The sequence below is a fragment of the Rhincodon typus genome, chromosome 7 (assembly GCF_021869965.1).
Source record: "Rhincodon typus isolate 14 chromosome 7, sRhiTyp1.1, whole genome shotgun sequence".
Classification (NCBI taxonomy): Eukaryota; Metazoa; Chordata; class Chondrichthyes; order Orectolobiformes; family Rhincodontidae; genus Rhincodon; species Rhincodon typus.
In genome coordinates this window covers 93,091,752-93,116,362 of record NC_063338.1, presented here as the reverse complement: position 1 = coordinate 93,116,362, position 24,611 = coordinate 93,091,752, and the positions used below count along the sequence as shown (strand labels likewise).

Here is a 24,611-nt window from a genome sequence, read left to right as displayed (position 1 = left end):
GAAGAAAAATTTTGGGGACATGCTCCACATCCAAAATGTCAGCAAAGTAAATTGACCAGGGGCCTCAGAACTGTAGGGAAAGGGCGAGGTTGATGCAGTGAATGCATTCAGACTGAAACTGAGTCTGTGTTCTTCCCAATGAAAGAGTAAAATGATGCAACACTTCCCAAGTCTGGAGAAAATACTAGAAAAATCCAAGTCTAGGAAAAATCAAAGGCGAAGAGAAATGGTTCCATTCAGAAAACCTGAGGAGGTTAGCAGTAGAATTCAACAGGTGATTTCAGGAATTGTCTCAAAACCCGTTCCTTCAGGTACGCTTTGGTGGGTTGGCTACAAAATTCCATCATATGTTTGATTTACAAAGCAGTGGAGATAATTACGACTGTAAAATTATTTTGAGCTGAAAGTCAGATCAAGCGATCATGATTTTTGGGGACTCACATCTTGTTTTAAAAGTGAAAGGTTACTTTGACTCCACATACCTCTGTGAGATAGCATTCTCCCAAATGAAGATAACCAAGTATCATGCCCATCTCATAGATACCCATTTGATGGGCTGTATATGACTGTCAGTTTCAAACTACAACTCAGACTTCAAGGCAGTGGCAGATAATGCACAGCCATGGGTGTCACACTGAGACTTAGAGGACAAAATTTATAGTTATATATACTTGGTTTGAAATTTATATAACATTAAAGTAAATACTTTTCCATTTTCTTCCGCATATATCCTGGTTTGCACTTAATTTCTAAAGGTGATCCTCTGTTTAAAAAGGTTGGAGGTCACTGCTGTACATTGTGGCCTTAATTCCAGTCCAAAATTTCTCTCATTCAACCTTAAACATATTGAATGAGCCAGCCACCAGTGTTAGCTGTGGAAGAGAATTATAAATATAACAAAGAACAAAGAACAAAGAAAATTACAGCACAGAAGCAGGCCCTTCGGCCCTCCAAGCCTGCGCCGATCCAGATCCTCTATCTAAACCTGTTGCCTATATCCCTCTGCTCCCTGCCCAAATATCAATAACCCTCTGAGAGAGAACATTCCTCCTCCACCTTCAATGGGAGAAACACCTTATTCTGAAATCCTGCCCACTTGTTCCTCACGAAGGAATAGCGGGGGAGGCGACAGCCTAGTGGTATTATAATTTAATCCAGAGATTAATCACTTAATCCAGGTAATGTCCTGGCAACCCGGGTTCAAATCCTGCCAAGGCAGGTGGTGAAATATGAATTCATTAAAATTTGGAATGAAGACACTAATGACGATGATGAATCGATTGTTGGAAAAACCCATCTGGTTCGGTAATGTCCTTTAGAGAAGTAAACTACCATCCTCACCTGGCCTGGCCAGACCTACAGTAATGTGGTTGACTACGAACCCTGCTCTGTGGGCAATTAGGGGTGGGCAATAGATGCTGGCCCAGCCAGCAATGCCCTCATTCTGTGAGTGAATAAAAAAAAGTGGAATCATCTTCTCAATGTCTACCCTATCAAAATCCCTCAGAATCTGTATGTTTCAACAAGGCCCATTCTTCTAAACTACAATAATTTTAGGCTCAACTGCTACACCTTTCCTCATAAAGTGATCCTTTCATCCCAGTCTAGTGAAGCTTCTGTGAACTTCGACCTAAGCAACAATCCAGTAGTTTCATGGATCGTATTACTGTCACTCGCTCTCTTAGTCCGATTTATTTAATTATCTGAATTTGAATTCCCCCATCTGGCTTGGTGAGATTTCAGCTCATGTTCCTAGATTATTAATCCAGATCTCTGTTCTACCACTACTGTAAAATGATCACTACACTGCCATTCCTGTACATCTCAAATTTGTCGTGTGAAAACTTATTTAGGAGATTCAAGAGGTTTAGTCCTTCTGACCGTCCAACGAGGATAAGCTGCTGTGTCATCATTTTCCACTAGGGGGTAGAACAGCACTGCTTTAGACATTGGCAATGGTTTGAATCTGAGCCTGACATCTGAAAACAGACAATAACGATCCACCCATATCTGAAACTTTATTTTTCTGTCTCATATTTTTATAATTCATTCTGCTTCACAGTGGGATGAAGGAATGGTGGCAGAAAATATCCTGTTGAGTAGAAATGCTAGCATAAACTTGGTGGGCTGAAGGGTCTGTTTCTGGGATATGAATTCTGTGTTCAATTTGCACAGAATTCTAAATTGGAGTCCAGATTTCCCTGTCCCTTTTTCCTTGATTTTTGTGATTGATGTCATAACATAATGAATATTGGAATCACTGTTGGCTGGTGAGGTAGAGGCAGATCTAGCAGATCAAGAACTTCCCGGCAGGACTTGCAGAATATTTTGCAGTTAGCGGTGACTATGTACTCAGTAGACTGCCTGTTTAAGCTGTGAGTTACAGCATTCAGTCTGTGTTCTCAATGAACACTGGCTGTTTAAAGAGTCTCCCACAAACTGCAGCAGGTAAAACTTGTGGCTCCCAGACTACAGCAAAGTTTACCTGATAAAAACTGGGTGATTTCTCCAGCAAATGCAGTGAGTCGAGGAAATTAGAATGCACATCGATGATGAATTCTCCAATCGTTCTGACGAATGACATAAAGTTGATATTGTCTCTTGTGACATTAGATAGAAAGTTGATTGTATAACGAATTGCTAATACTACGTACGAGGTCAGTTTTGGAGAGATGTCATTGGCTTTGCACCATACTTGCCTGTCCTGAAGGCACTTGACCCTGTTCTATTCAAATGTCAAAACCGCTTGACAGCAGAGGCTTCTCGATTTGGGCCTGTCTGAGGTTATTTCTTACACTGTGAATTGTAAGTTCAGATTATTGTTGTATTTAAATTTGGGATGTGCCTAAAATCATTCCCAGTAGCTTACAATAGTGTGACCAGTAAGTGTGATTGCTTGGAGGGTATTTCTGACTGGGCTTTGTGGTCTCATTCCATGCGACTTTCTATTTTAAATGCTGGCTGTGACCTGTTTAATTTAGTAGATCACTTCTTAGAAAATCTATATTAGAGACTTTAAAAATTCTTTTCTTCTGTATTTTCTGGCTGGTAAATTTGCTGCTGCTGTTGCTGTACTACGATAATGAAAGGGATGAAAAAATCTACCAGGATAACACTGGTCTCCTTTGGTTATTCGAGACTGTCATTTGCAAGTCGGGATAGGATATCCTGTGGGATAGGAACAGCAGTTGATTTCCATGTAAGGAGAGTGCTGACTGGATGGAAGTTGGTCAGTGATTAGTTAAGGTGTTGCCATGGACAATGCACTGGTTAATTACAACTGACAGTCAACTGCAAATTTGCTCTCATTAGTCAAAGCATTGCCCTGAGAAATGAATGAAAGAATGGCTGTCACTATTTTGTTGCATTGAAATGGGTGTACTATTTGAACATGTTAACTCAATCTGCAAAGAAGAAGGCTCTGTGTATTAATATATGTATCTTTCAAAAACATAGAAATGTGCCAAGCTGCAAATCCACCTTGCAAATCCATCAAAATAGCTATCGGACTGCTGAGCTTTCTCTCAGAAGGAGCCCGTGTATGTGTACAAATGTGAGTCACTTCCCTAAAGAGCTCATCCTGTGTCACTCTATTGGCCTTTAGGTTTGGGTGTCATATCTTAGGAATATATTGACCTTAAAAAGGGGATGCTGTGTGGAATTGAGGTTAAAATGTGAATGCTGGTTGCAGAGACTATAGTTGGCGTTCCTTTGAAGATAGGAACTTGAAGTATGATCAAATCGAGGTATTTGAGATAATTGAAGGAATCAATAACTAGAGAGTGGGAGAGAGAGGAACTGTTTCCTCTGACATAATCCAGAACCTGGGTATAGTAAAATTAGTACACAACTGTTTGAGGGAGAAATCAGGCAGCATTTCTTTTGTACACAAGATAGTGACATTCTGGAATTCTGTCCCCAGATAACTGACTGTGGATACTGCTGGCAACAATTGGAAATAAAAGATGTTCATAGCTTTCAGAAGAGAGTTGAATAGTTATCTAAAGAAAAATAGTTGTGATCTTGCAGAGAGTTAGCATGAAATGATGAACTGAATGGTTTCTTTCTGCACAGTAACCATCCTTTGAAATTACAAATTCCTTCTTCAGAAAAGGGTCTAGGCCTGAAACGTCAGCTTTCCTGCTCCTCTGATGCTGCTTGGCCTGTTGTGTTCATCCAGCTCTACACCTTGTTATCTCAGATTCTCCAGCATCTGCAGTTCCTACTATCTCTGAAAACATTCTTTGAATCCTTGTTAGAATTAAGCGTATTTAGAGATATGGAGCAAAAGTGGGAAGCGGAGCTGAGCTGCGTACTGGCTGTGACCTGAGTGGAAAGGGGACAAGCTTAATGGCTTTCTGTTGTTCTTCTGCGTCTTTAAAATCTTTCAGTCGTTTGAAGCATTCTGTGAGAGGAGGAATGTAGCAAGTTTGATTTTTCTGCTTTTGTTATTGTATCAACAGTGTGTGTGCTTGACAATGATCCTATCTAGGAAAGGTATTGGCCAATATTAGTTTTAAGCACAAAGATCACCTCCACCTTTGCACTACTATTTTAATAAATCGGATGAATGGAGAACAGCACCATGTTTAAATCATGAGAAATATTTAGTGCTTAGTGGTAACCTCCCTACTAAAGGAGTGCAGCCCTGTTGGAGGTGCAGTCCTTCAGATTATACATTAAACTGAGATCCTTTCTGCCCTGTCAGGAAGAGGTAACAAATCCCTTAGTGCTATCAGGGCAGTTATCTCCAGTGTCCTAGCCAGTATTTAATGGTGAGCAGGCCCGAGTTGCTGAATAACCTTCTCCTCCGAATTCGCCCTTAGACTTAAATATGATCACGTGTGTCATCTCTTTGGCATTTGTGGGATCTTGCTGTTCACAAAAGACTGCCACATTTCCTACACCCCCTATAGTTGGAGATATTTTATTAAAATACGTGGAAGATGTGGAGAATAATTTATTTTGCACAGTGAGCTGTTTTGCTCTTGAAAGCTCTGCAGTGTTAGGTGGGGAAACATTCAGCAGTAACTAGAAAAATGAAATTGGATGTGAATGCATAACAGAAAAGATTTACAGAGCGCAGTGGTGTGGGATTAACTAAGTCTGTTTAAAGTCCCGGCACAGTCACAGTTGACTAAAGACCTTTTAGTAGTCGAGTCTACATTGTATTGAAAAGACAATTGCAGCCAAATTGCACAGCATGCCCTCAAAAGCAACCATGGAAATTACCAAGTCAATTTTCTGGAAGTGAAGGATGAATATTGTTCCAGGGCTCCTTGTTTTCCTTCTATGGGGTCTTTTATGTTCCCTTAAGGAGGACAGACATGGCCTGGTTTAACGCCTCACTGGAGAGCTGTTATGTCCAATAGTGCAGTGCCCCAAAATCACTCTCGGAAATGTGCTTAAGACTCTGGAGTGAGACTAGACCACTGACTTTGGAGGATGGAGCTCTAACCACTGAGCCAAGACCAACACGGGGAATAAGAATCCAAGATCTACGGAACTGAGTTCACACTTTTTTATTTGTTCACAGCACATGGGCATCATTGGCTAGGCCAACATTTATTGCCTATTCCTAATTGCCCTTCTGAAGGTAGTGGTGAGCTGCCTTCTAGAATCACTGTAGTCCGTGTAGTGTAGGTACAGTCTCAATGCTATTAGGGAGGGAATTCTGAGATTCTGACTCAGAGACAGTGAAGGAACGGTGATATATTTGTGAGTCACGATAGTGAGCAGCTTTGAGGGGAACTTGCAGTGGTGGTGTTCCCATGTATCTGCTGCCTTGTTCTTTGAAATGATGCAGATCACGGGTTTGGAAGATACTGCCAAAGGACCCTTGGTAAGCTGCTGCCATGCACCTTTTGGCTGGCACCACTCAGCATCGGGCAGTCCTATGAAGTGAACTGCTTTATCGTTGATATGTCAAACTCCTTTGATACTGCTGCAGCTGCACTGGAACTGGGGGAGTATTCCATCACACTCCTGACTCGTGCCTTGTAGCTGGTTGGCAGGCTTTGGGGAGTCAGGAGGTGAGTTATGCACTGCAGGATTCCTAGCCTCTGCCCTTTATGTGGCCAATCCAGTCCAGTCCACTTTCTGGTCAATGGATACCTCCAGAATGTTGTGGAAGACCTGTCTGGACCACCAGATTAGGTCAGCGACTGCGGTAGGAGCGGTTTGAATTCTCTTGGTTTCGGTCATTGCTCCAGGCAGCTTTGCAAGTTCCACTGCCTCTGTTGTACTTGGCGTCTCCCTTCTCTGGGAGATAAATTGCTGCTTTGCCCCCATCAAGTTCTTTTTAATTATGTGGCTGAGCTTTTCCCTTTTCTTTCCTCACTCAGGGATGTAAATTTCTGTCATTTTTCATAAACCCAGTGTCATGATTTAATTAAATCCAGGCGCCAGGGTCATTTAAGAACCTTCTTTTTTAAAATAAAGCATTTGTTTTTCTACCATTGACTATTTTAAACAGTATTTGACTGTGGCAAGTTCTCAGTCCTCTCCTATCCCCTCTTTACTGCAAAATTATTGAGGAGAGAAAATTCTGTCCATTCGGTATTTGAATCTCAGAATTGTTCCAGCGGAGAAGATGGCCATTCAAATCATTGTGTCCTCACTCCCTCTCCTTGGGAGCAAATTACTCCCCCACTCTCTCCCCACATCCTTGTACAGTCTTCCTTTACAGGTATTTACAGTGTTTGGAAAATCGAATAAAGCATCTGGACCTTTGAATTTGCCAGCCATAAAATGACCCAACCAGCTTAATCCCATTCAAGGCCAAAACATTGAATGTTTTCAAGAAGGAGCTAGATATAGTTCTTGTGGCTAAAGGGATCAAAGGATGTGGGGAGAAAGCGGGAGCAGGGAACTGAGTTAGATGGTCAGCCATGACCATATCGAATGGTGGAGCAGACTCAGACAGCTGAATAACCTACGCTTGCTTCTATTTTCTATGTATCCCGGGAGGTTACGAAACTTCAAGTACAAATCCAAACACTTTTTAAATGGGTTGAGGGTTTTGTCTCCACTACCTTTTCACTCAGTGAGATCCAGACCCACAAACACCCTCTGGTGCAAACTGTTTTCCTCATTTCCCCTCTAATCTTTCTATCACTCATGTTAAATCTATGGTTCCAGTTATTGACCCTTCTGCTAATGTAAATAGTCCCTTCCCATCCACTCTATCCAACATTGTACATTTCAATCCATTCTCTCCTTGACCTCCTCCTTTCTCACAGGAACGACCCCAGCTGATCTAATTTTTCCTCAAAGCTGCATTTTTCCAACCCTGACAACATACTTGTAAATTTAAAACAAGCACAGAAGATGCTGGGAGATCTCAGCAGATCGGGCATCATTTGGGGAGAGAAAAACAGAGTTAAAGTTTCGAGTTCAGTGACCGTTTGTCAGAATAGACAAATATTTTCATGTTGTTTCAGACATCCAGCATCTGTAGTTCTTTGTTTTGTTGTATTCTTGTAAACCTCCTCTGCACCCTGTCGTGCAGTTAAATCCTTTTAGTATTGAGGTGTTCAGAACTGAAAGAGTGGAGCTTAATTTCCAACACCCCACCCCAGTGAGTTGTGACAGTGTGTGCCGTTTGCCCTGTTTGACTTGCCTCTAAGTAGATTACTTTGTACTTCTCATCAGTCCACATCCTACTGCAGTCTGCAGCTTCCCTCCTCGTAATAAACTGCACAGCCAATTTTCCTGTCATTTGCAAACTTCTTGATCATGTTCTGTACACTTAAGTCCAAATTATTAACGTATCAGTGAAGGCAGGGGACCTGACGTTTTTTTTAAATTCATTCATGGCATGAGGGTGTTGCTGGCCAGGCCAGCATTTATTGCCCATCCCCAGTTGCCCAGAGGGCAGTTAAGAGTCAACCACGTTGCTGTGGGTCTGGAGTAACATGTAGGCCAGACCAGGTAAGAATGGCAGTTTCCTTCCCTAAAGGGCATTAGTGAACCAGATGGGTTTTTCTGACAATCAACAATGGATTCATGGTCATCTTAATTCCAGATTATTATTGAATTCAAATTCCACTATCAGCCATGACGGAATTTGAACCCAGGTCCCTAGAACATTACCTGAGTCTCTGGATTAATAGTCTAGCGATAATATTTGTTGATTAGCTTGCCATGCGGAACCTGTGAAAATGATAGGTAGAGCACCTGCTATTTCTTCCAGCTGCTTCTAATAGCCTGGGCTGCATTTCATCCACTTGAACCAAACGAGCAAAATGTTCTCCCAGTGCTAGTCCTGCCCAGCCTCATTCCCTCTAACTAAGCCCAGCTTTGTACCTTCCCTTGTCGGACTTGCTACATACCGGATCAATGTATTCCATCCCACCATCGTCCTCCTGTTTGAATTGTGATTGAAATTATTTTGTATTGTCTGGCCTGATGCTGCCAGAGCTAAACCTGGGCAAGTGTTGTTGTCTGTCATACAAGAGGTTTAAACCAAGTCTTGGTCTGCTGATTTCATGTATAAGAGGGAGCAATGGAGCTTCCCCTTGTGTCTGGGCCAATATTCATCCTTCAGTTCACTTCAGTTCAAAGCAGATCATCTAGTCATGATCACATTGCTGTTTATAGGATCTTGCTGTGTCATAATTGACTGTTGGGTTTGCTTCCTTGGCCTGGATGCACAGTGTCTGAAGTATAGGATATACTGTGGTTGTGAAGGGTGCTGTACGAATGCAGGTTCTTTGACAAGTTACAGGTGCTGTGCATGTTGTCGGGCGTTGGATTTATTTTGAAGCTGCAAATATCTCCTTCAATATACTCTCCCTTTGTCACTGTAGCTTCGGTGTTGGAATTAAATGGACTCTCGTCTTAGTCTTCCAATTTGTTCTTTAACAGGAACTTAAATCATTCAAATCGTTAAACTAATAGGCCTCTGGGAAAGAACAGAGTGAGTAGGACTAATTAGATAGCTCTTCCACAGAACCAGAACTGGCACAATGGGCTGAACGACGACTTTCCACAACCTCAACACTCAAGTGTGGCAAGGAAAATACTGTAATAATTAATACAGAAGTGCTGAAAGATGAAGGAGGTTTACATTGATGCAACACTTTATGACTTCTACGTACCTGCACTAAAGTCATAGAGTTATACAGTCGTAGAGATGTATAGCATCTAGACCCTTCAGTCCGACTTACCAATGCCGATCAGATATCCTAAATTACCTAGTCGTATTTGCCAGCATTTGGCCCATGTCCCTCTAAACCCTTCCTATTCATGTACCCATCCTTATACTTTCAAATATTGTAACTGTACCAGCCTCCACCACTTCTTCTGGCAGCTCATTCCAAGCACGCACCACCCTCTGCGTGAAAAGTTTGCCCCTTAGGTCCCTTTTATATCTTTCCCCTCTCATCTTAAAGCTATGCCCTCTAGTTTTAGACTCCCCTACCCTGGGGAAAAGGCTTGACTATTCACCCTATCCATGCCCTTCATGATTTTGTAAACCTCTATATGGTCACCCCTCAGCCTCCGATGCTCCAGGGAAAATTGTCCCAGCCTAATCAGCCTGTCCCTATAACTCAAACCCTCCAATGCTGGTAATATCCTTGTAAACGTTTTTTGAACCCTTTCGAGTTTAACAACATCTTTTCTATAGCAGGGAGACCAGAATTGAACTCAGTTTCCAAAAGTGGCCTAACTAATGTCCTGTGGAGCTGGAGGAACACAGCAGGCCAGGCAGCACCAGAGGAGCAGGAAAATTGATGTCTCGGTTTGGGACCCTTCTTTAGAAATGGGGGGGGTGGAGCGGGGGAAGGGAGCTCAGAAATCAATAGCGAGAGGAAGGGTGGGGCTGAGGAAAGTAGGTGGGATGGTGATAGATGAGTGCAGTAGGAAGTGGTGGGGATTGCTCAGTGAGGTGGGAGGGGAGTATAGGTGGGAGAGAAAATGGACAGGTTGTGTCAGGTCAAGGAGGCGGGATGAGAGGGAGGCTTGGTCATGGGATGAGGCTGGGGGTGGGGAGATTTTGAAACTGGTAAAATCTACGCTTAGGCCATTGGGCTGTAGGCTCCTGAGGCGCCACTAGTAGATCTGCAGGCTCTTTCATAAGATCAATGAGATCATTTCTACCGAGCTGGACAGACAGATGGCATCTTTGCTGAGCATCTACTCATGTGAAACAGCTGCTGAGTGCTCCCTGAGTGCTGGCAACAAGAATCTGATGGTCAAATAGCTGGAGTGGAATTCAAATCCTAAACATGCTGACTCAAGATGAAAGTGCTACTCCCTGAACCACGGATGATGCCCAGTGAAATTAAGGATGAAGCATTGTTTTTGGGCTGGGTGGCAAAAATGTAAGTCTGATAACACAATGGAGCGGAACTAACCAGAGCACAGTCACTGATGTCAATCCCCACTGGGGCTAGTTAGGGGAAGCCAGGGTTATGCTCCTTTTGAGAAGAGAATCCTGAGAGGCGGTTTGTTCGAGGTGTTCAAAATCATGAATGGTCTGGACAGAGGTTTTTTTTAAACTCACATGTGAGATGTAGACGTCACTGGCTGGCCAGCATTTATTGCCTGGCTCTAGCTGCCCTTGAGATTTTGAAATGGTAAAATCCACATTTAGGCCATTGGCTGTAGGCTCCCAAGGCAACACTAGTAGATCTGCAAGCTCTTTCATACGATCAATGAGACCATTTTTACTTAGTTTTACTTTAGTACCTCGTGGTAGTGAACTGCCTTCTTGAACTGCTGCAATCCATCTGCTGTACGTTGACCAACAATCCTCTTCTGGAGGGAATTTCAGCATCTTGACCCAGCAGCAGTGAGGAAATGGTGATATATTTCCAAGTCAGGATGGTGAGTGGCTCAGAGGGGAACTTGCAGATGGTGTTCCAATGTATCTGCTGCTCTTCTTCTAGATGGAATGGTTGTGGATTTGCAGGGTGCTGTCTGAGGATCTTCGGTGAATTTCTGCAGTGCATCTTGTTGAAAGTACACACTGCTGCTACTGAGCATCGATGGTGGAGGGAGTAAATGTTTGTGGATGTGGTGCCAATCAAGCGGGTTGCTTTATCCTGGATGGTGTCGAGCTTCTTGAGTGTTGTTGAGGCTGCAGTCATCCAGGCAAGTGGGGAGTAGTCCATCACACTCCTGACTTGTGCCTGGTAGATGGTGGACAGACTTTGGGGATTTGGAAGGTGAATAACTCATGTAGTAGTCCCAGCCTGTGATCTGCTTTTGTAGCCACTGTGGTCAATGATAACTCCCAGGATGTTGATAGTGGGGGATTCAGTGATGGTAACACCATTGAATGTCAAGGGGTGGTGGCTAGATAGTCTCTTATTGGTGATGGTCATAGCCTGGCATTTCTGTGGCATGACTGTTACTTGCCACTTGAACATGGACTGCTTCAGTGTCTGAGGAGTCACGAATAGTGCTGAACATTGCGCAAACATTGGTGAACATCTCCACTTCTGACCTTATGATGGAGGGAAGGTCGTTGATGAAGCAGCTGAAGATGGTTGGGCCTAGGGCACCACCCTGAGGAACTGCTGCAGAGATGTCCTGGAGCTGAGATGATTGACCTTCAACAACCATAACCATCTTCCATGTGTCAGGTATGATTCCAAACACCAGAGAGTTTTCTCCCTGATACCCATTGATTCTGGTTTTGCCAGGGCTCCTTATGTCAAGGGCTGTCGCTCTCACCTCACCTCTGGAATTCAGCTCTTTTCTCTATGTTTGAACCAAGGCTGTAATGAGATCAGGAGCTGAGTGGCCCTGACGGAACTCAAACTGGGCATCACTGAGCAGGTTATTGCTGAGCAGATGCTGCTTGATAGCAGTGTTACTGACACCTTCCATCACTTTACTGATGATCAAGAGTAGACTGATGGGGCAGTAATTGGCCGGGTTGGATTTGACGTGCTTTTTATATACAGGGCATGCATTTTCCACATTGTCGGGTAGATACTAGTGCTGTGACTGTACTGGAACAGCTTTGCTAGGGGAGCAGCAAGTTCTTGAGCACAAGTCTTCAGTACTATTGCCGGAATGGTGTTAGGGCCCGTAGCCTTTGCAGTATCCAGTGTCTCCAACTGTTTCTTGATATCGCATGGAGTCAAAACGAATTGGCTGAAGACTGGTATCTATGATGCTGGTTACCACTGGAGGAGGCCGAGATGGATCATCCACTCGGCACTTCTGGCTGAAGATTGCTGCAAATGCTTCAGCGTTATCTTTTGCATTGACGTGCTGGGGTCTTCCATCGTTAAGGATGGGGAAAATTGTGGAGCCGCCTCCCCCAGTGAGTTGTTTAATCATCCACCACCATTCACGACTGGATGTGACAGGACTGCAGAGCTTAGATCTGATCCGTTGATTGTGGGATCGTTTAGCTCTGCTTCTGACTTGCTGCTTGTGCTGTTTGGCATGCAAGTTTGGTGTTTGGTGGCTTCACCAGGTTGACACCTAATCTTCAGGGATGCCTGGCACTGCTCCTGGCAAGCCCTCCTGCACTCTTCATTCAACCAGGGTTGATCCCCTGGTTTGATGGTCATGATTGAATGGGGGATATGCCGGGCCATGAGGTTACAGATTGTGCTGGAGTACAATTCTGCTGCTGTTGATGGCCCACAGCGCCTCATGGATGCCCAGTCTTGAGTTGCTAGATCTGTGTGAAGTCTGTCCCATTTAGCACGGTGATAGTGCCACACAACACATTGGAAGTTATTCTCGACATGAAGGTGGGACTTAGTCTCCACAAGGACTGTGCGATGGTCACTGTTAGCAACACTGTCATGGACAGATGCATCTACAACTGGCAGATTGGTAAGGATGAAGTTAAGTATGTATTTCCCTCTTGTTGGTTCCGTCACCACCTGCTGCAGACCCAGTCTATCAGCTATGTCCTGTTGGACCTGACCTTCTCAATCAGTAGTACTGCTGCCGAGCCACTCTTGGTGGTGGACATTGAAATCCCCCACCCAGAGTGCGTTCTGTGACCTTGCCACCCTCAATCGTTCCTCTAAGTGTTGTTTAACGTGGAGGAGAACCGATTAATCAGCTGAGGGAGGATGACACGTAGTAATCAGCAGGAGGTTTCCTTGCCCATGTTTAACCTGAACCCGTGAGACTTCATGGGGTTCAGATTTAATGTTGAGCACTCTTTGGACAACTCCGTCCCAACTGTATACCACTGTGCCACCATCTCTGCTCGGTCTGTCCTGCCGTTGGGACAGGGCATATCCAGGGATGGTGATGGTGGTGCCTGGGACATTGTCTGTAAGGTATGATTCCTTGAGTATGATAATGTCAGGCTGTTGCTTGATTAGTCTGAGAGACCAGAAGGCATTGTCTCAACAATAAAGGGGTTCCAGTTTAAGACTGAGATGAGGAGGAAATTCTTCTCTCAGAGGGTGTGACTCTTTGAAACTCTTTGCCACAGAGAGCTGTGCAGGCAGATCCTCAAGTATATTTGAGGATGAGATAGATTCTTGATCAATTGGGGAATTAAAGAAAGGGCAGGAAAGTGGATGTGAGGAATGTTGGATCAGCCACGATCTTATTGAATGGTGGAGCAGGCCCGAGGGTCAGAACACTCTATTCCTATTGCTACTTCTTCTGGTGGTCTTATGAGTGGATCTGGAATGCGCTGCCTGAGTGTGTGGCGGAGGCAGGAGCTATCATGGTTTTCCAGAGGGAGTTGAATAAGCACATGAAAGTGAAATTGTTTGCGTGGTGAGCTTTCATTTCATGAGGGCTAGAATACAAGAGCAGAGATGTGCTGCTGACGCTCTGCCCAACAATGGTGAGTGGTTTTGGGCCTTGAATCTAAGGAAGGATGTGCTGGCATTGGACAGCGTCCAAGGACATTACAAGAATGATCCAGGGGATGAAGTGCTTGTCATATGAGGAACAGTTGAGGACTCTGGCTCTGTACTTGATGGAGTTTAGAAGGATTAAGGGGGATATGACTGAAACGTACAGAATACTGAGAGGCCTGGATAGAATGAATGTTGAGAAGATGTTTCCACCAGGAGGAGAGACTAGGATTCAAGGTCACAGCCTCAGATTGAAGGGACGACCCTTTAGAAATGAGATGAAGAGGAATTTCTTCAACCAGAGTGTAGTTAATCTGTGAAACTCGTTGTCACGGAGGGCTGTGGAGACCAAGTCAGTGAGTTTATTTAAGACAGAGATAGGTTCTTGATTAAAAACTGAAAGAACAGTGGATGCTGGAAATCAGGAACAAAAACAAAGTTGCTGGAAAAGCTCAGCAGGTCTGGCAGCATCTGTGAAGGAAAAAACAGAGTTAACGTTTCAGGTCCTGTTCCGAGGAAGGGTCACCGGACCCGAAAGGTTAACTCTGTTTTTTCCTGTTATAAGTTCTTGATTAGTCAAGGGATCAAGGGTCACGGGGAAAAAGTAGGAGAGTGAGATTGAGCAACATTTCAGCCATGATCAAATAGCAGAGCAGACTTGATGGTCCGAATAGCCTAATTCTGCTCCTGTAGCTTCTGGTCTAATGAACTAGATTGATTGGGGGGTTGGGGGGTAAGCAGGGCAAACAGAAAGCTCGATTGTAGAGGATTGACATTGCTTCCTTATTTTTTGTGACCATTCCACTTGTTGAGATCTTTCTCCCATTAGACTCCCCTCGGCTATGCAGGTTTGCCCAGTGATGCCATCAATAATCACTGTCTGAGCAAATATATTGGGGCAAGGGGCATAGGGGAAATCTGTGAACCATTATGGAAAAACCAACAGCATGTGAGCTAATCCTGTGACATTTTATTTGTTTTTGTAAGGTGTTTTCCAATGGTGATATTCACACTTTAAATTCTCTGTATAAATGGGATAAAACACCAAGAAGCAATTTTAAAATGTGCGACTTTTGAACAGGTTGATTTATTTGGAACTAAATGTGAACTTTGAGTAGGGTCAGAAAGGTGGTGGTTCAACAAATAAGCACAAATTTGAATAATCCGCTGTTTGTTTCAAGCTTAGCTGGAGGATGTGGCACATTGGCTTTTACTGCCCATTTTGACTTGGGCAGATACCAGGAATAAAATCATTTGTACTCTTTGCAAAGATAACAATCATTGTAACCAATATTTGCACTGACGGTCTCTATAAATGGAATCTAGGGTGGCTTAACGGGGTAGCTCCTGAGTCTGAGTCAGCACATTGCGTGGTCAGATATATTCAGGAGAGGAGGCTGTGGCGTACTGGGACTAGCACTGGGCAAATAATCCAGAGACCTGAGTAAGTCAGTGGGCCTAGGTTCAGGGTTGCACCATTTGGTAGATTGGAGTTTTAATTGCAGTGTCAAAATCCTACCTTCATATTGAGGATACCCTCCAACCATTATTGCCAGCATCGTGGTAAATGGAATAGATTCCAAACAGATCCAACCACTTGAAGTCAAACATCCACGAGGTGGTGTGAGCCAACAACAGCAGCAGAATTGTAACATAATCTTTATAACCTCATGGCCTCATATAAACTCCACTCCACCGTTGCCATCAAGCCAGGAGGTTACCATCAACCAGGAGATTACCATCAAGCCAGGGTGGCACGGTGTGTCAGTGAGAATGGCACAGTGATTAGCACTGCTGCCTCACAGCACCAGGAACCCGGGTTCAATTCCACCTTCAGGTGACTGTCTGTGTGGAGTTTGCACGTTCTCCCCGTGTCTGTGTGGGTTTCCTCTGGGTGCTCCGGTTTCCTCCCACAATCCAAGGATGTGCAGGCTAGGTGGATTGGCCATGCTAAATTGCCCGTAGTGTTCAGGGATGTGCAGATTAGAGGGATGGAGCTGGGTGGGATGCTCTGAGGGTCACTGAGGACTTGTTGGGCTGAAGGGCCTGTTTCCACACTGTAGGGATTCTATGATTATCCTAGTTCATTGAAGAATACAGGAGTGTATGCCAACAGCAACATCAGGCATACCTAAAAGTGAGGTGCCGCCTCACTCCAAAACAGGACTATCTGCATGGCAAACAGAATAAGCAGCAAGTGATAGACAGAGCTAAGCAATCCCACAACCAATGGATCAAATCTAAGCTCTGCAGTCCTGTCACATCCAGTCATGAATGGTGGTGAACATGTAAATAACTCAGTGGAGATGGAGGCTTCATAATTATCCCCATCCTCAATGATGGAAGAAGAGCCCAGCACATCAGTGCAAAAGATGCACCTTCAGCCAGGAGTGCCGAGTGGATAATCCAGCTCAGCCTCCATAGAATGGATTGAAGATATCAGTCTCCAGGCAATTGTATTTGCTCCATATTGTATTAAGAAATGGCTGAAGACATAGGGTACTGCAAACTCTGGCGATGGTACTGAAGATCTGTGTTCCAGAACTTGCGGTGGTCCAAGCCAAGCTTTTTCAGTACAGCTACAACACTAGCATTTGCCCGGCAATTGGAAAATTGCCCAGGTATATCCTGTACACAAAACAGGACAAATCCAACCTGGCCATTTAATACCCCATCAGTATGCTTTCAGTCATCAATAAGATGGTGAAAGGGGGCATCCATAGTACTATCAAACAGTACCTGCTCAGCAGTAACCTGTTTAGTGGCACTCAATTTGGGTTCTGCCATGACCACTCAGCTCCCGACCTCCTTAGACCCTTGGTCCAAATATGGATGAAAGAGCTGAATTTCACAGTTGGGGTGAGAACAAGTGTCCTTGATTTCAAGGCTGCATTTGACTGAGTGTCAGGGAGTCCTAGCAAAGCTGGAGCCAGCGGGCATTAGGGAGAAAACTCTTCACTGGTTGGAATCATGCTCGGGACAAAGGAGATAGTTGTGGTTGTTGGAGGTCGGTCATCTCAGCTCCAGGATATTTTTGCAGAAGTTTGTTAGAGTAGTGACCGAGGACCTACCATCTTCAACTTCTTCCATAATGATATTTTATCTGCCATAGTGTCAGAAGTGGGGATGACTGATGATGGCATTTTCAGCAGCATTCATAAACCCTCACTACTGAAACAGTCCATGTATGAACCATGGCGCGCCCTCAAACCCAGCCCTGCAATCATGACAGAGACTGCATTTGAATTGGGACTTGCTGTTCCTGACATTTTTGCCAGAGAGAGGAGATGCTCACTGTCCTGGCAGAAATCAGGGCCATTGGCTTTGCACTGCCCTAGCTTGTTCTAAAAACGCTTGACTCTGTTCTTCCCAATTGTTGAAAATGCCTGATGACCAAGACATCTCCATTTGGGCCTCTTGGTTGTTTCTCATCTTTCTTTGATTCACTCATGGGACATAGGCCTTGCTGGCTGGGTCAGCATTTATTACCCATTCTTAGTTGCTCCTGAGAAGGTGGCAGTGAGCTGCCTTCTTGAACCGCTGCAGTCCATATGTTGGTTCACCCACAGTGTCCTTGGGGGGAGTTTCAGGATTTTGACCCAGTGACAGTGAAGGAACAATGATATATTTCCAAGTCAGGATGGTGAGTGGCTCGGAGGTGAACTTGCAGTGGGTGGTGCTCCCATGTATCATTGCTCTTCTTCTTCTAGATGGAAATGGCCGTGGGTTTGGAATGTGCTATCTGAGGATCTTTGAATTTCTTGTGGATAGTACCCGCTGCTGCTAGAGGAGTGAGTGGTTGCTTACAGATGTAGTGCCGCTCAAGTGGGCTGCTTTGTCCTGAATGGTCATGGAGTCATAAGCATGGAAACAGACCCTTTGGTCCAACTAGTCCATACCTGTCAAGCTTCTAGAGTGTTGTTGGAGCTGTACTCATCCAGGCAAGCAGAGAGTGTTCCATCAGACTCCTCACTTGTGCCTTGTAGTTGGTGGATGGGCTATGGGGGGCATCAGGAGGTGAGCTACTCTCCACAGTATTCCTAGCCTCTGATCTGCTCTTGTAGTCACTGTGAATATAGGGCGAGTCCAACTGAGTTTGTGATTAATGGTATCCCCAAGGTTGTTGATAGTGGGGGATTTGGTGATGGTAACACCATTGAATGTCAAGGTGCGGTGATTTGATTGTATCTTGTGGGTCATTGCCTAGCATTTGTGCGGTGTGAATGTTATGTGTGTTAAGATCCAACTTGTGAGTTTTGAGCTTGGCTTTCAGATTGCCTTTTTGTCAAAGCTTGAGAGATCTTGTAATGTGGGTCCCTGGGCTCATATGACTGTCGGATTCTGCATTTGATATTTGGGAGTCCTCTGTCTGAAACACGTGTTTGACCCAGCAAAGCTGAGCTCTGATGAGCATGCGTTTGATGCCATGTAGACAACACTTTGCCAGAACCTTGGTGTACTTTTGCTGCTTTTGTTGCATGTAGACTTTAGACAGTGATGATTTGATGTTCTTTGTAGCTTTATGTAATACCTACATGAGAAACGATTAAGAAGCATTGCCTCGTAAACTTTGATCTGTGTTCTGAGTTAAACTCCTTGCTTTTTTCCCCTTATTCTTTCATGGGATGCAAGTGTAACTGGCATTTGTTCCCCATCTCACTTATGCTTGAACTGAATTACTTGCTTGGCCATTTCAGCGTTGGCCACACTGTTGTTGGTCTGGTGTCATATATAGGCCAGACCAATTAAGGATGGCAGATTTTCTTCAGTAAAGCAGGTTGGTAAGCCAAATGCATTTTCACAATTGTTGGTCGTTTTCGCGGCCACCATTACTGAGACTAGCTTATAATTCCAGATTTATGAATTAAATTCAAATCCAGCATCAACCATGATGATATTTCAATTTCTGTCCCTAGTGTATTAACTTGGGCCTCTGGCTTGCTCCTCCAGGGACATTACCACAACACCATTGTATCCCTGTTTCATCTCCAAATTTTCTGAATTAGCCTGTCAAATGCTGAACTTGCATTTTCCAGGTGATGGTTGATGTTTGTCAAACGGTGCAGTGTTCTCGGAGAGAGTACTGAAGAGGATGTGTTGTTGATAACGACTGTGAGGTCTTGGTGTACGTGGCCAGGGGCGGGTTGATACAAGATCCTTGTCTTTATAAGATTTATTGGGAGGCCTAAGTGATATGAGGCTAGGGCAAAATGATCAACAAGCAACTGAACGGCCTCCAGAGTATGTGCTATGAGAGCGTAAAGCAGAGTTCACCCAGCAGCTGTTTACTAATCTTTTGTGCAAGCTTTCAGTCTTTGCAAGTTGAAGAGGTTGCTGCTTGACCTGAATTGAATTCTTCACCTCTCAATATTCTCTTCTTTAAGGAGAATTGCCAAAGGTGTTCAGAATCAAAGGGTGGTCTGTACAGGGGAGATAGTGAAGGATTGGTTCTTGATCCTTTTACCAATAGGAACAGAGGGCACTGTTTTAGGGGTATTGGTAAAAGAAGCAATGACAACACGAGCAAAATGTATTGTTACGCAGTCAGTGATTATAATGCACGGCCCTTGGGTGTGGTGGAGTCAGATTCTGTTGTGATTTTGGAAAGGGAATTGATAAGCCCCGAACGGAAAGAAAATGCAGGGCGTGGGAAAAGGGCCGAGCGGGTGAGACTAGCTAAATTTCTTTTGCAGGGAACTGGCCTGCGCTCAACGGAGCAAATGTCATCCTTCTGTGCTGTAAACTATTCGATCATTCAGGGGTTATACAGTGATCTGATATTGTCTCTGTATTGAGTTCAGACGGCCGCAAAGTATCTAACAGAAAATTGAGGCATTGTTCCTTTAGTTTCATTGAAACATTGTAGGAGGCTGAGGATAGCAGAATCAGAGTGAGAATGCAAAGACCATTGAAATGTTGAGCAGGTCAGGAATAGGCCATTCTACAAGATTGTGGCTGACCTGTCCCAGGCTTCAACTCCTCTTTTGTGTCAACTCCTTATAGCCCTCAGTCGCTCTATTCCAAAGATCTTTCGACCTCCTCGAATACTTTTGGTGAACTTGTCTCTATAACTCTCTGGGCCAGAGAATTCCAGACATTCCATGTTTTCTGAGCGAAGATGTTCTCAGTTTAAGTGAGCGTTATTCTGTAACTCTGTCCCCTAGCTCAAGCTTACCCCACTCACGGAAACATCTTCTCAACAACTACCCTGTCAAGCCCCTCAGAATCTGGTACATTTCAATACATTCATTTCTCATTCTTCTAAACTCAAAGGAATTAAGGCTTAACCTATTCTGTTGTTCTCAATAAGTCAACCCCTTCACCCAGGGATCAGCCTAGCAAATCTTTTTTGAGCTGCTTCCAATCTGTACACAGTACTCCAGGTCCGACCTCACCAACACCGTGCACAGGAAATGTTCAGTTGTTTTGCTACTGCTTTTCGTTACTTGTCAACGACATTTCCAGAGCAGCTCTTGGCCAAACACTGAACAGCAACAGGCTACAGTTATTATCTAATCTTTGGTAGCAGTACACTTGATAGTGAATTGACATTCAGGAGGATTTGGACACAGTGAGTGCGCAAGAGCATGGCAGATGGAATGTAATGTGGAAAAATGTGAGGTTACCCACTTTGAACATAGAACTGTACAGGACCATCAGCCCACCATCTTTGCACAGGTAGAAAGAACAGATGTGCAGAGTATTTTTTAAACGGTTAGAAAGTATACAAAAAAGACAGGTGTCTTCATCAATAAGTCACTGAAGACTAACACGAAGGTGGAGCAAACAATTAAGAATGTTAATGTTAAGTTAACCTTTATATTGCAAGACAATTAGCATGCAATAGTGCTAGGTCTTGCTTCAGTTGTAGAACGGTTAGAATGCTCTTGGAGTACTTGTCATTTCAGGAAAAATTTTATTGCCATAGAGGGAGTGTAGTGAAATTTCACCAGACTTGTTCCCAGAATGAAAGGACTGTCCTATGAAGAGAAATTGGGGTAAACTGGACTCTTATTCTCTTGAATTTCGAAAGGGTAGATGCAGATGTTTGCCCCATTTGAGGATTCCGTAACCAGAAGGCAGAATTTTAAACTGAGGGAGAAGCAATTTCGGACCAAGATGATTTTTTACTCAGCTGGGTGGTGTACCTTTGGAATTCTCTACTTCTGATGGCTGTGAAGTATATTTTAAAATAGAGATGGAGGTTTCTGAATACCAGTGACGTAAAGAGATTTGGAGATTGTGTGGGTGAAAGACTTAGAATTTAATGACTGACTACAACCCTTAAAGGTGGAACAAGTTCGCTAAGCTGAATGGCTCCTACATTTCAATGGAAACTCTCCTTGTACTGATATTCTTTGATGGGTACATTTGTGGAAAACCAACACACAGATTTTGAGTTCAAAACTCTCGATCTTGCATTGCGTAAAACATGCCTTACCTTGTTAGTGCACAATGTCAGATTTGCTGAAAAGCGAGACATGCAGTTGAAATTTTTTATCTTGCACTGATCAGGATAGATACAAGAATTTCAAATTTCAAATTTCAAAGGGAATAGCAATTTATGCTGCATGTGAAAAGATTGGTTGGCAAATGATTCTGATTGAAAGACAGCTGATCTGGTGCTAATTGGCTGCTTAAAAGTCTTTAGTTTGCTGCTGGCATATACCTGGATGTGATAATGGAAACTGTGACCTCTCTGTGCTCTGGAGTACAATCTAAAACTAAGTCTATGACCATCTACATTTATGTAGCACCTCTTAATGATTGAAACCTCCCAGGGTGCTTCACAAGAACGCTGTCAGACAAAAAAAGTGACCAAGCATCACCCCACTCCTCTCTATCACATGCCATATTTCCAAATTACTACTTCAGAGAGATCAGTTTAAGGACTGTCTTGGAGATGGAGGGAAGAGATTGAGAAGTGGTGATGTTGCAAGAGGGAATTCCAGGTTCCAAAGCTTAAGGCCGAGGAAACTGAAAGCACGGCTATCAGTATTGGAAAGACGAAAATGAGGAATGCCAAAGAGATCAGCTTGTTGACTTAGATGCCCCAGTTGTAAAGGAACAATTGCTATTGAAGACTGAAGTAATCCAAAGTACAAGAGCAAGTAGGTGTTTTCTTAGTGAAGAGATGAATGGCTGTGTTAAGTGAGCCCCAAAAGAACTTTTCAGTCAACTATTTTCCTCAGTGTTGTACCAGATACAATAAAACCCCACTCTCAACCTCCAGCCATCATCAATCATGTTCAGAATTAAATGGTAAAAGTCTGAATAGCTGAGTCCAGCTCCTAAGTTGACTTGAGGAAAGCAGCTTCCCACAAACTCAAAACATTTTAAAGCCACCAAAGCACTTCTGAAATGTCACTGTTGTCAAGTAGGAAATGCAGCAGCCAGTTTGCACACAGGGGAATCCCACAGTGTGATAACTATAAGTTATGTTTCTTAAAGAGACATGGATTGAGGTATAACTATTGATTTGTGCACCTGGCAAACTCCATGGCAAGAGAAATGCAAAATCCTTTGTTCTCATCCAAGAGGGCTGATAGTGCCCTGGTGTAAAGTCTCATGCAGGTCTCTGTCAGTGCAGCACTCCCTCAGTACGGCATTGGCCTGGATTTTGAGTCCGAGTCTCTGAATTCGGATTGAACCCACAAACCTCTGACTCAGAGGCGAGAGAGTTACCCACTGAGCCACGGCCAACACTATTGGTCAACATTGAGGGAGGTTAGTGGTAAGATATTAACTTGCGGCGACGCCTATGAGGAGGAGGCATGTTGTACCGTTGGCTGTGTTTCGTCCAGACTCGTGTGGTCATTGAGGCCCAGGAGACTGACCACATCCAATAGAAAGATTGCAGCCGATGTTGATTTTAGAGGAACTTGGGACTGAAGTGACCAAATACTAAAAAATGTGAAACTTTACGTTATTTGATTTTGAGATGCTTTTATAAACCTCAGTTTATTTGCTGCCAAAAGCCTCATAATTATTCATTCTTGTCGGCCAGCTGCACCTTGCTTCACATTTATGTACTTTGTTTTATAAGCATGCTGGTGAGTGATTTTATGTTACAATGTCTGAACACTGTTCCACTTCTCTTCAAAAACAAAATACTGCAGGTACTGGAAATCTGAAATAAGAGCCAGGAAAAGACTGGAGAAACTCAGCAGGTCAGGTTGCACCTGTGGGGGTAGAGAGAGAGAGTGAAAAAAATTGAGTTGTTGTTTCAGGTCGATGATCTGTCGTCAGAAATGGAGAAAACTGGTCAGCCTGAAATATTACAGAGATAGTAGAACCTGCCGATGCTGGAGAATCTGATATAACAAGGTGTAGAGCTGGATGAACACAGCAGGCCAGGCAGCATCAGAGGAGCAGGAAAGCTGACGTTTCGGGTCTGGACCCTTCTTCATAAAATTCAGAAAATCTGAAGAAGGGCCTAGATCTTGCATAGAATCATAGCATCCCTACGGTGTGGAAGCAGGCCATTTGGCCCATCGAGTCTGCACCAGCCGTCCAAAGACCATCTCACCCAGATCTAGCTGCCCAACCCTATCCCCGTAACCCCATGTTTGGCTAACTCACCTAGCTTGCACATCTTTGGAATTTGGAAGAAAACTGGAGCATCCGGTGGAACCTCACACAGATACAGGAATAATGTGCAAACTTCACACAGACAATTGAACCCGGGTCCCTGGCACTGTGAGGCAACAATGATAACCACTGAGCTTCCGTGCCATCCAAGAATATGCTTGGATATTGGGATATAATATGTACAGTAGATCATCAGTGGGCTGTTTTCCCATTTGGAGCATCATGGTGTTTGGACAGCCACAAGGAGCATGTCCTAGCAAAACAAAACCATGCTATACATCTCTCCATCATACTGAGGCCAAGAATAGCAACTGTACTCACTATCACATTTTGAATCAACCAAATCAGTGCTGTCCAAGGATGGCATTTCCAACTTTTCTTTCTCTGTCTGGCTCATTTCCACATTAGACAGATCCCCAGAGTTTCCCTTCGGTGGCTCAGGCACATTCTGTGCTGCATGGCTGATGTTGGCTAAAGCAGGTGCAATAATATCACCAGAAATCCAATTGTAAATTACATTTGGTGCATCCTGAGTATCTCTGGAGTGGTGAATGCTTGTGGATGTGCTGTCAATCAAGTGGCACCTTTGTGCGAGATGGTGACAAGCTTCTTGAGTGATGTTGGAGCTGCACCCATCCAGGCAAATGGGGAGTATTTGTCACAATCCTGACTTAAGCCTTATAAATGGTAGATAGGCTTTGGGAGATCAGGAGGTGAGTTACTCACTGCAGTATTCCTGTCCACTGATGTCCTCTTGTAACCACTGTGTTTAAGTGGTGAATCCAGTTGGGTTTCTGGTCAATGGTATCCCCAAGGATGTTGATCGTGGGAGATTCAGTGATAGCAACACGTTTGAATACCAAGAGGCAGTGATTAGACTGTCTCTTATTGAAGATGGTCATTGTCTGGGATTTGTGTGGTATGAATGTTATTTGCTACTTGTCAGCCCAAGCCTGGATATTGTCCAGATCTTGTTGCATTTGAACAGGGACTGCTTCAGTATCTGAGGAGTCACGAATGGTGCTGAACATTGTGCAATCTTCGGTGAACATCCCCACTTCTGACTTTATGGAGGGAAGGTCATTGAAGCAGCTGAAGTTAGTTGGGCCCAGGAGACGACCCTGAGGAGTTCCTGAACAGATGCCCTGGAGCTGAGATGGCTGACCTCTAGCAACCACAACCATCTTTCTCTCTGCCACAAAAGACTCCAAGCAGCGGAAA

At 44.0% G+C, this 24,611-nt stretch overlaps 1 protein-coding gene across 2 annotated transcripts in view; it reads left to right on the top strand.

Annotated features, from left to right (window-relative positions):
- The window catches only part of nhej1 (nonhomologous end-joining factor 1), a 275,238-nt gene that overhangs the window by 12,069 nt on the left and 238,558 nt on the right, over positions 1 to 24,611 (top strand). The window lies entirely within an intron of this gene.